The sequence below is a fragment of the Leopardus geoffroyi genome, chromosome B4 (assembly GCF_018350155.1).
Source record: "Leopardus geoffroyi isolate Oge1 chromosome B4, O.geoffroyi_Oge1_pat1.0, whole genome shotgun sequence".
In the NCBI taxonomy this organism is placed as follows: domain Eukaryota; kingdom Metazoa; phylum Chordata; class Mammalia; order Carnivora; family Felidae; genus Leopardus; species Leopardus geoffroyi.
Genome location: NC_059341.1, coordinates 99,794,454 through 99,810,152, shown reverse-complemented (window position 1 = coordinate 99,810,152; position 15,699 = coordinate 99,794,454). Strand labels below are relative to the sequence as shown.

At 38.7% G+C, this 15,699-nt stretch overlaps 1 long non-coding RNA gene across 1 annotated transcript; it reads right to left on the bottom strand.

The window, feature by feature from the left end:
- Window positions 1-7,426: 7,426 nt before the first annotated feature.
- LOC123590527 lies at window positions 7,427-10,131 on the bottom strand. Its single transcript, XR_006708825.1, has 3 exons — window positions 9,385-10,131; window positions 9,169-9,299; window positions 7,427-8,303 (listed from the first exon to the last, which is right to left on the bottom strand). It is a non-coding gene; the product is annotated as an uncharacterized LOC123590527 (long non-coding RNA).
- Between the last annotated feature and the right edge of the window lie 5,568 nt (window positions 10,132-15,699).

Below are 15,699 nucleotides of genomic sequence, written 5' to 3'. Positions count from 1 at the left end.
AGGGTGAGGGAGATTTTCTCTTGCCGGGGCCAAGGGAAGCCCACTTCGTTATAAAGATTATTTTGACCTGCAAGCAATCAAGACCATTTGCCCCTCCCTTAACAAAATAGAAGCATCTAAAATGGGGGTCTTTTCCAGAATAGAGGTTTATTAGCAGAGATAATTTGTACTTGAGTGAACCATCTGTGTGGAAGGGCAAACATCTAATTACCAAACATTTCTTCCTCCTCTTCCTTCTTCTTTTTTTTTGGGGGGGGGTGGTAGGTGGTGGGAATTATTTAGTTTATTTATTTTAACTTTTTAAAATTCTTATTTATTTATTTACTTATTTACTTATTATTTTTAAAATTTACACCCAAGTCCTCCTTCTTCTTATCACCTTGTGAAGTGCATTCCTTTCCTCTGAGGTCCTAGAGGAGGTCTAGGACCTCCTCCCCCCTTCTCCTTAGTTCAAGGTGACATAAATACCTCATTTTGCCTGACTGCCTTTGGAATTTCCGTGTCTATGTGGATTCGCTTCACATACATTATTAAATTTGATTTTCTCCTGTTAGTCTGTCTCAGAGAATCTCTTAGATTCCTTTTTAAAATTTCAATTTGTTTTGAGAGAGAGAGATAGAGAGTGAACAGGGGAGGGGCAGAGAGGGAGGGAGAGAGAGAGAATCCCAAGACACAGGGCTTGAACCCATGGACCATGAGATCATGACCTGAGCTGAAACCAAGAGTCAGATGCTTAACCAACTGAACCACCCAGGTACCCCTGATTCTTAGTAAGCTAGAAAGACCTTGAAGGGGACAGAATTCTTGCTCCCCAACACTCTCAACTGACAGGACTGTTTATAAAACTGGGTTATGCTGGTCTGGCAAGGATAGGGGGTAGGGGTAAGGTTGAGGTCTAGTCAAGAGGACAGCTTAGAGAAGTCTAACTAAGTCTCATCAAGAAGAGTGTCTTGTTAATGTATGTAACTTAAGTACTTCCTGTTCTCTATCCTTTTGTACTTTAGGTGTTAGTTTATCACTTCCTAACTTCAGCTTTAGCCACACAAACCTCAAGGAACAGTTTTTTCCAAAGGAAGTCACAGTGGAACTTCTAAATTTTGCCTTTGGTGTAACGAGAGAGACAACATCCAAACCAAATTTACAAGCACTGGAATCAATTCTGCTCAAACTTAAACAGAGTAGTCATTTTAAAAATATGAATTCAAAGGTGTTACCATGAGAATTAGTAACATGCATTTCTAAACTCTTAAGCATTGCTAAACTTGTATTTCTATACATATTTCTAAAAACTTTCCTTAGCATGGGCATATTTCCGAGAAAAACATTTCTGAAGGTTCATATTCTCTGCATTTCTTAGTTCAGTAAGAGTCCAAATATGACCTGAGTTTCAGCATAAAAATCTGCCTGGGTCTACCTTTTCTGCTTCTCTATGGAGTGATGCTGTTCTGATTTGAATAAAGCAAAAAGGAAGTTGTCACTGTGCATATCATCAAGTGGCTTCAGGGCCTCTCTGCAGGGACTCCATCAGAGAGTGCTTCACAGGCTACAGCAGTTATATTACCAGCCTCTCCGGAAACCAACAAAGATCTTTGCACAAACTGCAAATTGTGTGCAGGAAGACCAGCTCTCAGGAGGAGAGGCTGAGAGAGCTGGTATGAAGTTACCATAGCAACATGCCTGCACATTCTGCCCTTTGGCTTTTATCTTGTCCAAGCCTGAGAAGCCTGATAGTCATATCCTGGACCATTTCACTTACACAAAGAAGATGGCTATCTTCCGCTAGGTCACTATGGTCCCTTCACAAGACAGAGATCCATGGTCTTGTACTTTTCATGGCGTGGCATATCATGGTCTACCATGTTCTGAGTTAATGTTTACCTCATTGTGATCCTGGAAAGTATGTCTCGTACAGCTAAATTTTTGATGAGGAAATTGAGCCTCAGTGTTAAGTAACTTGCTCAAGCTCACAGTGAGTAAATGAAAGAAGTGAATTAAACTAAGGGTTATTTCTCTTCTTTGTACCAATGACTCATACACCTTGTGCATAAGGTGGCCCGCACCACGACAATTCTCCTGTGCTTTTAATCATCTCTCCCTGGTGTTTCTAGGCTACAGGCAAAGTTTGAGAACCACTATTTTTCACCACATAGCTTCTCTTTGTCCTAATGACATCTTATCTCTGGCAAAGTACTTAGGCTGAAGGCACTCATTCACTCTCATTTCCTGTATCTTAGGACGGTGGAGCCAAAATTCTCCTAGTTTTCTACTGCTGCTTCTGGACCATCGCTACATGAGCTTTCCTCAGTAAGATTTTCTAAGTACACGACATTCATTTGCATTGAATTCCATTCTTACCCTCATCATCCTCAGATGCCCCCTACAATCCTTGAAGATGTGGACTGTGTGTGGTCCATAGTGGTAGTCTCTGTTTGGATATCTAACACGCTGCCCACAAACTTCTTTAACCAACTCTACTTCATTGATTTTAACACATCACTCACATAGATGTATCAGCTAGAGCTACTCTGCTTCCAAACTCCAACTGAAATACCCTACCTCCAAATTCCTACAATCTTCTGCCTCCCACCTCTCAAGCGCTGGCACAGTCCCTGCTACTAAATCTGCTCTCTGTGCTTTTGGTGACCCTGAAGCTTCTCATCTTATTCTCTCACCCATCACCTCCCCCACCCTCTAACCTGTTTGTTCCTTTTTTCTGTCTAACCTAGGTACCAATGATCAGGAATCATAAGCATGTTCACACCAGTATCTCCCATAGCCTCACTTTAGGATCTCCCTGTGAGCTTGGTCAGCCAATCCTTGACCAAAAATGTGTGTTGGTTTGATTTCTACTAAGTAGAACTACAGAAAGTAGAAAACCCGTGCTGCTGGGCATCATCAATGTTTTTTTTGTTCCTCAGGATTTTAAATCAGTTACTTTTATTATTATTATTATTATTTTTTTTTTTTTTTTTTTTTTTTTTTTTTTGCAGTGGTTTATCCAAACCTTTCACAATCCTCAAACCACCTACTCACCCTGGAGAGCTGCTCTCTTGTACTTTGGCTTCATTAAGCTTCTCAGCAGGCACCACATGCCAAGTTCCTCTCTGACTCAGTGTTTCTGTTCCTTTTGACTCAACTGTCATTTTCTTACTCCTTTCTTTGTCAAACTGCTACTCATCCCTTAAGGCTCAACTCAAATGTTGCCTTTTCTCTGCTGCATTTTCTGCCCTTCCTTTCCTCTGTGCTCTCTTATTCCCTTTACACACATGTCTTTATGAGGCGAACTGGTTGCATTACATCACCTCTTACTGTCTCTCCCTCTGCCTTAGTCCTCTCAGGCTGTTATAACAAAATACAGACTGAGTGCTTTAAACAACAAAACTTTACTTCTCACAGTTCTGGAGACTGGGACAAGCAACCATCTGTGTGCAGGCTGATTCGGTTCCTGGTGAGGGCCTCTTTCCGGCTTGCCGCAGAGGAATGCCTTCTCACTCTGTCATCACATAGTGCAGAGAATGAGATCAAGAGAGAGAGTTCTGGTTTCTTCCTGTTCTTATAAAGACACTAGTCCTATCATGAGGCTCCACCTTCATGACCTCATCTAAACTTAATTACTTCCTCAAGGCCCCTCCTCTTAATACCATCACATTGGGAGTTAGGGCTTCAATGTGTGAATCTGGAGAGGGTGCAAACATTTCATCAGAATGCCCTCTGATTCAGAATCCTCACTTCAAATCACATTAAGTAAACAGAAGCCTGGTGGGATATTGGACAGGATGTGCTCTAGAGCTGAGGCACTTGCAAGATCTCAGTCTTTAAATTTGTGCTGTCTAGTGTCATAGCCATTAGTCACGTGGGGCTTACTGAGCCCTTGAGATGTAGCTAGGTTAAACTGAATTGTGTTCTAAGTATAAAATACATACTGTAGTTTAAAGACTTTATGTAAAACAAAGGATGTAAAATTTCTCTTTAACATTCTTTTTTTATTAAAAAATTTTTTTAATGTTTACTTATTTTTGAGAGAGACAGAGACAGAATGCAAGTGGGTTAGCGGCAGAGAGAGAGGGAGACACAGAATCCGAAGCAGGCTCCAGACTCTGAGCTGTCAGCATAGAGCCCGACACGGGGCTCGAACTCACGAGCTGTGAGATCGTGTCCTGAGCTGAAGTCGGACGCTCAACCAACTGAGCCACCCAGGTGCCCCTCTCTTTAATATTCTTAATATTGATTGAATGTTGAAATAATATTTTGGATAATTTGGATTAATAAAGTCTGTTAGTAAAATTAATTTTGCCTGATTCTTTTTATTTTTTTAAATATACCTACATAAATATTTAAAATAACATGTGTGGCTTGCATTATATTTCTATTAATAATGTTTTAAATACTCCATGATATACAGTATGAATATAGTGACTAACACACTAACACTCCATCCTAGTGGAGTCTAGGAATATTTTCAACCAGGAACTCTGTATAAACCTGTACTTACAGGAATCGTCCATTTTTTATAATTCTGAAATCTACATAGTAAATTCAAGTTTCTTATCAATATGAGAATAGGATTAAAAGGATATTGGTGACAATGCTACCTTGCTCCATTATTAGAAGATACTATAGATTCTGTCCTAAAATATTCTTGTAAAACAATTAAAATATACATATCCTCATTGTGAAAATATTCACATTCAAATCAGCACAATTACAAGGTGGCAAAGGACAGCTAAAGCAGTCATGAAACATATGCAAAAACTTGTTTATAAATTTACACACAATTATTTCCAATTCAAATATTCCTATTCCATTATCACTAACACCTAATCCTTGCAGGAAGAGTCAACACCTTTATAAGTGTCTTGTTAATTGTGCAATGCTGTCAACATGCTATAATACGATGCAATTGCAATATGAAATTGCAATTCTTGCAAAAGATTTAGGACTTCAGGAATTTATTCAAAAGATATTGACAAATAAAATGTTGTCTAGGATTAAATTAGTTAACATTTGAAGGAGAACAAATGAAAAAATAATGACTATTCGTCTGTAAAAAGAGAACAATTTAAATGTCAAAAGATTGTAAGAATTCTTGAGAAAATTGATGAAGAACTCTGAAGACCTCTGATATATCAGTATGTGTGTGATTAACTCGTTCTGCAAGTGTTCTGCAAGACGAGGAAACATTTCTAATAAATTTTAACTTGATAAACGAGCGATGTCTTGCAATACGAGTAGTATGTGACACTGAATGTCACATGATCACAACTGAGTCATTGGTTCTTGAAATTCACTTTGACATACGAGTGCTTTTGATTACAAGCATGTTTCCAGAATGAATTATGCTCACAAACCAAGGTTTTACTGTACTTTATTTTTTAAAATGATCCTCTCTACTTTGAAAGTCTAATATGAAGTGAAATATGCTGTTCTTTTGTACCATATAACTTTCCTGAAAAATTATGCTGATCAATTAACACTCATTTTATTCTTTTGTTTCTAAAAATTAGTCCATAGTTGCAGTTCTCAGTTAAATATTTGTTAAATATGAAAAAAACAAGCTCAATTTCCAAATTTTCACTACTTTCATTTTTCAAAATAAAACTCCATTTAAATAATTTTTGCCACATTTTATTTAGAATTTTTGGTTCTCATTTAAAGTATATTTACTTTAGGGATGCCTGGGTGACTCATTTAGTTAAGCAACTGAGACATGGCTCAAGTCATGATCTCATGGTTCAAGGGATCAAGCCCTGCATCGGGTTCTGTGCTGACAGCATGGAGCCTACATGGGATTCTCTCTCTCTCTCTCTCTCTCTCTCTCTCTCTCTTTCTCTCTGCCCCTCCCCTGCTCTCTATCTCTCTCAAAATAAATAAACATTAAAAAATAAAGTATATTTCCCTTAAACAGTCCTTTTCTGAAACCAGTTTATCTTTTTTAAAAAATATTTATTAAAAAAATTTTTTTAACATTTATTTATTTTTGTGAGGCAGAGACAGACAAAGCATGAACAGGGGAGGGGCTGAGAGGGGGAGACACAGAATCCAAAGCAGGCTCCAGGCTCTGAGCTGTCAACACAGAGCCCGATGTGGGGCTTGAACTCACAGACTGTGAGATCATGACCTGAGCCGAAGTTGGGTGCTTAACAGACTGAGCCATGTAGGTGCCCCACGAAACCAATTTATCTTAATTGTGATGGCTAAACTTTAAAAATTATTATAAATACAAAAAGGATAAATATATTTTCTAAATCTATACACATACAAAAATAAATGTTAAAAGATTAATGCTGGTGTTTATGAAGTACTTACACTGTGTTGTATAATGCTGCTAGATTTAATCATACATAAGTTAAACTTGTCACATACCTGAGCATTAGAAACTCTTAGGTATCTAAACATAACCCAAGTGTTTCAGGTAGGAATACAAGATATAAATGCTCGAAGAGATTATGTAACCAATATAATCATAGCATTGACTTAATTAATGTTTACACTATTCAAGTAGCTATAGACTTTTAGCCTAGGTAATTTCTCAATTCTGAGAAGAAAATTATTTTGAACTTGTTCAACCCAAAGGAAATGGTGGGTTCAACAGCGGTTTTGGTGGTTCCTTTGAATGTTCTAGTTCTTAACTTCTTTTGTTGTTGTTTTCTTTTTGCAGTTTCTTTGCTAAAGCATCTTTAGCATGTTCTGTCAGCTCTGGTTCCAGGGGCAACTATATTTTTATTTCAGGTTTTATCGGACTATTTGATTTCTTAAATATAAATACAATTTAAGAAACAAAAATGTTTTTAAAAGCTTTAATTCAGAACCATTGTTGAGTAAAATATTGACCTTTGTATCTGACCCACGAGTACTGTATTTTCTTTCAATATCCTTGAAACTGGTTGACAAGCTTGTTAGTTTGCAGGCAACACACAATTTCAGACCTTTCTTGTTTTTTTGTTTTGTTTTGTTTTTAATGGGAGGCTACTTAGATTTGTTCTTTATTCTCATGTTGGTTTTGAGGTGGACTCACTCAATAATTTGCTCATTCCAACCAAATTGTTGAATCTATTGACAAAAAGTTATTCATTGTTTGCATTTATTGTCCTTCTAATTTCTCCCCTAGGATCTCTAGTTGTATCCCTTGTTTTATTTCTGATATTGGCAATTTTTGTTTCCTCTCTCTGCTGCATTTTGAATTTCACTGTTTTGAGGTTGTTTTTGAAGAGAAGGATAGTTGCACAACAACTCATCCACAGTAACTTAACTACAACGGGGTATACTTTAAGAGATTTTCTTTTAACTTTATTTATTTTGAGAGAGTGAGAGAGAGAGAGAGAGGCAGGGAGAGGCAGAGAGAAAGAGGGAAAAAGAGAGAATCCCAAGCAGGCCCCCACTGTTAGTCACATGGGGCTTGAACTCATGAACTGCCAGACTATGACCTGAGCCCAAATCAAGAGTCAGCCACTTAACCGACTGAGCCACCCAGGTGGCTGGGATATAATTTTTCTAAAATAATAATAAGAAGTCTGAAGGTCGGAAGTGTAGGACTGGTGCAGTAGCAACATGATGTGACTATTTCCAGCTCTTCCTATTTTCCTGTTCCATCATCCTTAGCATGTGGATTTTCCACTCATGCTTCTTATTTCAAGGTCACAGGACTGCTGCTGCATCTATGGCTTCACTTCCACACTCCAAGTACAAAGAAGAAGGAGGAGGGGCAGGTGGTATCTGTTTCAGACTGGGGACACAATGGAGATAGCTAGTTTCTGCTTTGTGTAGGAGCCAGAAAAGTAAGTTACCTCTGGAGAAGTTATTCAGAGAGCTGCATCCTTCCTCTTTATCCCATCTTGCCAACTCCCTTTCTTAGAAACCATTCACCTGGTGATCTACCTTTATAGCCCTGCAACATGAATTGAAACACATCTTCTAATCTGGGATATTACTCAATACTACATCACAATGCACCCTCTCCCCCCACCTGCTTTGTCTAGTAATTGTGTTGTGGAACCCAAGTTCTGCCTGTTGCTCAGTACCCAAGAGCCCGTGTTGGTTGGAAAGGACTATGTGCTTTATTCAGGAGGCCGGCCACCTGGGGAGAAGGCAGACTCTGGTCCAAAAGCCAGCTCCACGGTTTCTGCCTAGCCAAGAGGGCTTTAAAGGGACTGGGCGTAGTTAATTAGGGAGGGGGTGCAGTGGCCTGTAACATTTCCTGATTCCGTGTAGATTTAGTGGTGCCTCTTTACAGCTTTCAGTGTCTGGCGGTTGAGCAAGAGGTCTAATTCCTGTCCTGTGACGTGCAAGGGCTTTCTATTCTCCTTCTAGAAGATATAATAGGAGGGTTAGTAAATCAATCAGATAAAATTAAGAACACCTGTTAAAGGTCACCATGCTAGTTATAAGATCAAGGCAGCTTCAATTACTTAAAGTGTCCATTTAAATTTCTGTTTATTCCTCTGCTTTGTGGTTGATATGAATTGTTGAGAGGCTCAGTTCATATTAAATTTCTTGCTCCTTTGTGTTTTGTACGGTCTGTGCTATAAAATGCTATTCCCTGATGGGCTGATATCTAAGTTTGGGTTTATATTTGTGGGTAATCTTGTCTTTTAGCCTTTCTTGTTTTTGACAAGGCCTCAGTCACAAAGTCAAAACCCCTAAAATTGTCAATAGCACAGAAAAACTCGTTGTAACTTATTATTCCCACGGGTGATAAGCCATGTAACTTGGGGGTCTGTTTAAGGACTAAAATGTAAACATGTCTTCAGTAAATTATAAGCTGGACAGGAAACAAGAGCAAGTCCTGGAAATAATGTCTATTGAAACTTGGTTTACAACTTCATGTACACTCATCTCAGGGACCTAAACCTGTCAAAGCTTGCACAAATAAATATATCTTGTTTTTTCAGTCACTAGCATTTTTCTCCTTTGCATGTGACTGATGGGTTTTTCAACCACATGTGAGTAATCTATATTTTAAGAAAAAAAGCTCATGGCTTTTCTTTAAGTCCAGCATCCAAATGATGGTATTTTTAAGTCTGAATCCATGTGTCTCACTTGCCAAAACAAATGGTTAGACAACTGGTCATTGACTGAGTCATTATCTATCATATCTATCAATCGATCAATCTCAGTAAGGGTTTGTATTAGCCACACTGTATATAACTGTCCATTTAGCTGATTACTCACCTCTTTTTCTTTTACTAGAAATTTTCTGTTAGCTGACATTCTTTCAGAAACATATCTCCTCCCTCAGTCAAGCATTGCCATCCACAAATCAAGTTCCATCTTTCTTTTTCTTTCTGAACATAAAAACTCATCTGGTGGGGAAAAAGTTTCAGTGGTAGAAGTAAATCATCTTTTGGGGACAGTCTTGGCCCCGGGGAGGTGGCTTCCCCTACTTACAGACAGGTTTCCGAATGTGTCATTTCCATTTAATTGGGTCACTTTGATGAGCTGCCTGTTTTTTATTCAAATGCTTTTCTGACAATGCCCAGGTTCTTACTGGAATCTTTGATCTTAAAGTTATTGGAGATCGTTATGAGTAGGCAAAGTCTCAACCAAGGCATTCAACCCTGGAGAATGTCTATGGCTGTATTTCAAAGGGAAAGTGGTAAATAGGTGGATCAAAGATCATTAGGTCTAAAAGCGCAATGTTCTTCCCTGTAGCCCTCCCCAGCCTTCTTCCAGAAGTACAATTTCCTACTGTGTCCCTCAGGGTCTGAGTTGTTAAACTCTCCTATGCCTTTCAGCTTTGACTATTCTAAGGTTCCCACGTAAAGAACCCTCTGTCACTTGCTCCATGGCGGCAGCAGCAGGTTCTCCTACTGACTCATACCCTCCTCATCAACAATGAGCTCTGGGATTCCTAACAGACTTTGTTACTGATTTGTTCCATCATGAGATCAAGCTCCATGTTGGGTTCTGCACTGATCTTGGAGCCTGCTTGGAATTCTTTCTCCCTCTCTCTCTGCCCCTCCCCCTCCCCCCCCTCAAATAAATAAACATACATTAAAAAAAAAGCAAATTCCAATAATATGAGTTTTCTGTAAATCATTCATTTATGGGAAAGCAGTCTCTTACTCCTTAAATTTTGTGTTCCTGAGGGGACATGCATGGGATTTTCCATTTCATATCCTCTGATTTAATTTCAGATTAAAATTCTGACACACTGCCCAACACATACTTCTCCTAACACAAAAGATTTACATAGGGGATTTTCGTACCATAGCTCCCTGCCTTTGTGGGCTCAGATTTTCTGAGTTACATTGAAGTCTGAGCCTCTTTCTGACTGAGTTTCACAGGTGTCAGATATGCATTATAGTCTGAAGTCTTTCCCTATCTACTCCTGCTCTCCTGGCCCTTTGTGTGTGTTTCTGTATTCTAATAAAACTTTATTTATAGACACTGCAATTTGAATTTTATGTAATTTTCATATATCATATTTTTTATTTTCTTAAAAACCGTGTTTTAGAACAATTTTAGATTTACAGAAAAAAATATGAAGATCATACAAAGTTCCCAAAGACCTCACACCCACTTTCCCCTATTATTAACATCTTAAGTATGTTTGACACAATTAATGAACGCATATCAATACATTTTCATTAACTAAGGTACATACTTTATTCAGATTTTCTTAGTTTTCACCTAATGCCCTATGTTCCAGGATCCTGTTCAGAATACCATATTACATTTAACAGTCATTCGTCTAAACTTAGACTCCTCTTGGTTCTGATGGTTTCTCAGGTTTTCCTTATTTTTGATGAAATAAAGAAAGTTTTGAAAGTTTTTAGGTGAACTGGTCAGTATTTTATAGAATATCTCTTAATTTGATTTGTCTGATATTTTTCTCATGATTTGACTGGGATTCTATGTTTTTGAGAAGATCACAAAGATAAAATGCCATTTTCATCATATCATATCAAAGATACATAATATTAACATGACTTATCCCTGTTGATGTCGACCTTGTGTCTCAGGGAGGGTTTATCAGGTTTCTCCACTATAAAGTTACTCTTTTTTTCCCTCCTTCCCATACTATATTCTTTGATACTTCAAGTTTTACAGGTATCAACTAATAAACCTCTTATACTTCAGTTTTGTCTTTTTTAAAGTTTTTTGTTTTTATTTTTTTTATTTTTGAGAGAGTTTAGAGAGCGAGAGAGAGAGAGAGAGAGCATGCATAGGTGCCCATGTGAGCAGAGGAGGGGCAGAGAGAGAAGGAGAAAGAGAATCCCAAGCAGGCTCTGTGCTGTCAGCTCCATGTGGGACTTGATCCCACCAACCATGAGATCATAACCTGAGCTGAAATAAAGGGTTGGAAGCTTAAGCAACTGAGCCACCCGTGTGCCCATAATTCTGTCTTGACATTGGCTTCAGGAGGATCTGAAATGGCACAGTTGGTTTCAGTAGTGATCCAATAAAGCAAGTGGTAAGAAATCATGATCCCTTGCTTAGGTACTGGAACTGAGCCAGTTTTTACATGGGGAAAGCACTGAAGAGGTGGCTGAGTTCCTAGGAGGCCACTAGTATGCACTTTAAAGATTTTCCTAGTACTTTCCAAAAGGGACCCAGGGACATTTACTTGAATTAGTATATATTTGCAAAGGGGGAATATCCACATATTTGGGAAACTGCTGGACACATGATCTGAGCTGACACTGAACCAAAGCATTATCATGTGATTGAATCCAAGTGGAACCACAGGGCAAGAGTAAGCTACATGAGCAGATAACCTAGACCTCAATTTCACCCATCAGTTATACCAACATCCCTGTCTCAGTTCACACCTGTGAATATATTGAGAGGGGTCTTGTACCTAAAAATAAAGGTAATTTTTTTAAAAAAAAATTTTTTTTTTCAACGTTTTTATTCATTTTTGGGACAGAGAGAGACAGAGCATGAACGGGGGAGGGGCAGAGAGAGAGGGAGACACAGAATCGGAAACAGGCTCCAGGCTCTGAGCCATCAGCCCAGAGCCTGATGCGGGGCTCGAACTCACGGACCGCGAGATCGTGACCTGGCTGAAGTCGGACGCCTAACCGACTGCGCCACCCAGGCGCCCCTAAAGGTAATTTTTAAAAGTAAAATCTTAATTTATCGATCAGTTGGTCCAAGATATGGGTGCAAGCTGAAAATGGACAATGGCTGCATTTCAGCCATACACAGGGAGTGGCTTTGAAAGTCAGCAGTGAGAGAAAATCTTCAGGGTAGTATATCTGACCATCCACTTTGTATGGAAACACAAGTGGCTTGAGATGAGAATCAATATGGACACATGGACAGCAGCAAATATCTAGCCAGAGGTTAGGAGTTTAGAAGGAAAAGGATGGAAAGGGGAGAAATAAGAAGGTCTGGGGCAGAGGCATGTGAATGGAAACAAGGGAGTGGGAATGGTGTGCAGAAATTTTTTACAGATTATTGCCCACCAGAGGCATTGAATGACCAAGTAGATGAAATAATTTATCAGTTGAGATTATCTAGACTTTGTCCTCTCCCCATGCAGAGTTAGCATGATGGGCAGACAAATGGAACACATGGATGCCACACGTTGGTCCATTTGCATGGACTTTCATTTATCGGTGTTGCTCCAAGTACCTCTGTATGTAGATTCTACCAACAACGGAGGTGAATTCTGAGTCCCTAACATGGCACTATTGTTTGAGGAGACCAACTGCCACTTGGTGGCAAGTTGACTACATTGGACTCCTTCCATCCTGGAAAAGCCAGTGGCTCATTCTCATTGAAATAGACACTTATTATGACATCTTTCCTGGGTATGAGTGTGACTTTACTGCCCTCGAGAGTCTTAGCTAACATCATCGTGTGTGGGTTTCCTGAGTGCCACAGGAATAGAACACCATATAAGCATAGAGCATCCCATCAGAGGTCTCGCTCCAATGATGAAGTCTATCCAATCTGTTTACATTTTTTTAAATGTTTATTTTTGAGAGAGAGAGAGAGAGAGAGAGAGAGAGAGCTGGGGAGGGGAGGAGAGAGAGGGAGACACAGAATCTGAAGTAGGTTTCAGGCTCCGAGCTGTCAGCACAGAGTCCGACATGGGGCTCAAACTCATGAACCTGTGAGATCATGACCTGAGCTAAAGTTGGACGCTTAACTGACTTAGCCACCCAGGCACCCCTATCCAATCTGTTTAATAACAGGAATATCATTAGTGTTCCTCAGATTTTAAATATTTTTAGAGATGTTGTCTAATACTGCCTGTAATCTATTTCCCTCAGTCAGGTGGTACTTTGAATTTGAGTGGGCATGTGCTTTTGGCAATTCCTTCTGCTAGGGAAGGGAAAGAAAAGGCACTGTCCAATGCCCTCCACTCTACCCCAACCTACCAATGCTGGCCAACCTGATTTCTCAGCAACATTATGTTGAATTATGTAGAAAAAGTTCACGGCTATCCTAAATAATTGCATGTCCTACCCCTTCTATAGTTGCCAAGCCCTTATGACTCTGGTTTCTTTCCCATTCCCATTCTGTATGTTGTTCCTTGTGAACATTCTTTACTCATTCTTGCTCTTCCCTAGGCTCCCTTTGTGTAGTGCCTATTACCACCCTCCCTGTAACTCATTGCTATGGGAAGTTGAGGAACCAACAATCTTTACCTTTATCTGGTTTTTAAGGAATGACACACTTGATCCTGGACCAATTAAATGAAGGACTCAAGATAGCATTGGATCACTAATGTTATGTCAATGTTTATTGGTGGAGTGTAGTGAGTCTTTCACACTTTTTCAACCCTTAACTAAACCAACCCTTAACTAAACCAAGGGTAAGTATATACTACACATAATGTAGTATAGACATTTGCTGGCTATTGCCAAGGACATTTCAACAGTCTAAGTTTTACAATGTGTAATAGAATACATGGTACTTTAAGGAATGAACTGAATGCTCATTCACCACTCAAGACTATTTGGGCCAGAACATCCTGGTCAAAGTACATTCCTGAAACTCAGTGCCATGAAAACTGAATAAGAGTAATTTTCCCTGACACCCCTGGGATTCACGCTAATGATCCCTTATGTAGGGAGTCAACCTGTAACTTGTGTAATAAAGATAAAAGTAAATGTTCTAAGAACATAGGGTGTGTGGTTTTGGGAGGGCTGGAGATGATATCGAGAACCAAGACTTAGGAAATAAAACTTAAAAAGACACTCTATTCCTTTGACCATATAATGCTATGAAGGACCTCTATGAAGGATTTGAGTTTTAGTGCCATCATTGTTCACGCTGTTTCAGAATAATGAACATTTTAATGAAAATAACTTTATAGTAAGAATATCCTACCCATGGAATCAGTTACAGAATCCAACTCAAAATAACCTAGGAAAACTTATTGGCTGAAAATAGGATATATCCTGGAAAAAAACCAATACATGTGAAAGGTGGGGATAAAACCAGGTATCAGGGACAACAGTCTTTCATTGCTTCTGTTTGTATCCATTCTTTCTTTCCATACAGTCTGCTAAACAGCCTCAGAGATTTACATATTAAAACTTGATGGCGCTCCTAAGCGTCTGACTTTGGCTTAGGTCATGATCTCATGGCTTGTGGGTTTGAACCCTGCATCAGGTTCTATTTGACAGTTCAGAACCTGCTTCGGATTCTGTCTCCACCTCTCTCTGCCCTTCCCCTGCTCACACTCTGTCTGTCTCTCTCAAAAATAAACAAACATTTAAAAAAATAAAATAAATAAAAAAATAAAAACTTGAGCCACTAAGGACACTAAGAAGAACCTGTATTGAATGTCTGTCTGGATCCCCAAACCAAAAGCAATGATTGTGCCCACCTGTGGTCAGTGGATCATCCCCAAACTAGGGAGACAGAATCATGATAACAAAATAACTATTCCCATGGTAACTTGTGGATACAAAAAGGTGATGGAAGAATGGTAGGAAAGAAACTGGGATAACAGTTTTTTAGAAAAATGAGAATTTAAGGAAATACAATAATATATATATGCATTAATGTATATATGCATACAATAATGTATATATGGCAAAATTGCCTCCTGTTAAGAACCACTGGCATATAGCAATCATATTCCATGAAACTACCTGCAGAATATGTTGAAGATTAAAGTTAGATGAGTAGAAGTCAGATATCAGATACATAAGTTAGTCATAGTGGGAATTGAACATGGTATCATGAAGAATTTATACTTATAAATGCATCAGAATGTCCAGAAATTAATTTGTTCTCAGTCCTAGGTTGTTTACAAATCCAAAGTCAGTCTTCTCATTGTAAAAATGGAAGCAATACCAACTCCACAGAGTGGTTTTGATTATTAAATAAGTATGTGAAAGCACTCTGGAAGCTATGAAATGGTATACAAATATCAGAGAATACTCATAAATAACAGTCCTGTAGAGAACCAGCCCTTTTCTGTACCTAAGTTTTTTGTATTTTTTTTCCAGGAAGCTGACTTCATAGAAATTATATACATGTAGGGTTTTTTGGTGTAATTCTCATCTTGCCCCATTTAAGAATAGGCTTTTAATATAATAAAGTTAGTAAACATTGACATTTATACCATTTGATTGACGCTATGTTAGGCATTTTTATTCAGATCATTTATTAGTACTACACATGGTAAGTAGTTAATTTATATTATTAACTTATGGGGTGCCTGGGTGGCTCAGTTGGTTAAGTGTCCAACTTCTGCTCAGGTTGTGATTTCATGGTTCATGAGTTTGAGCC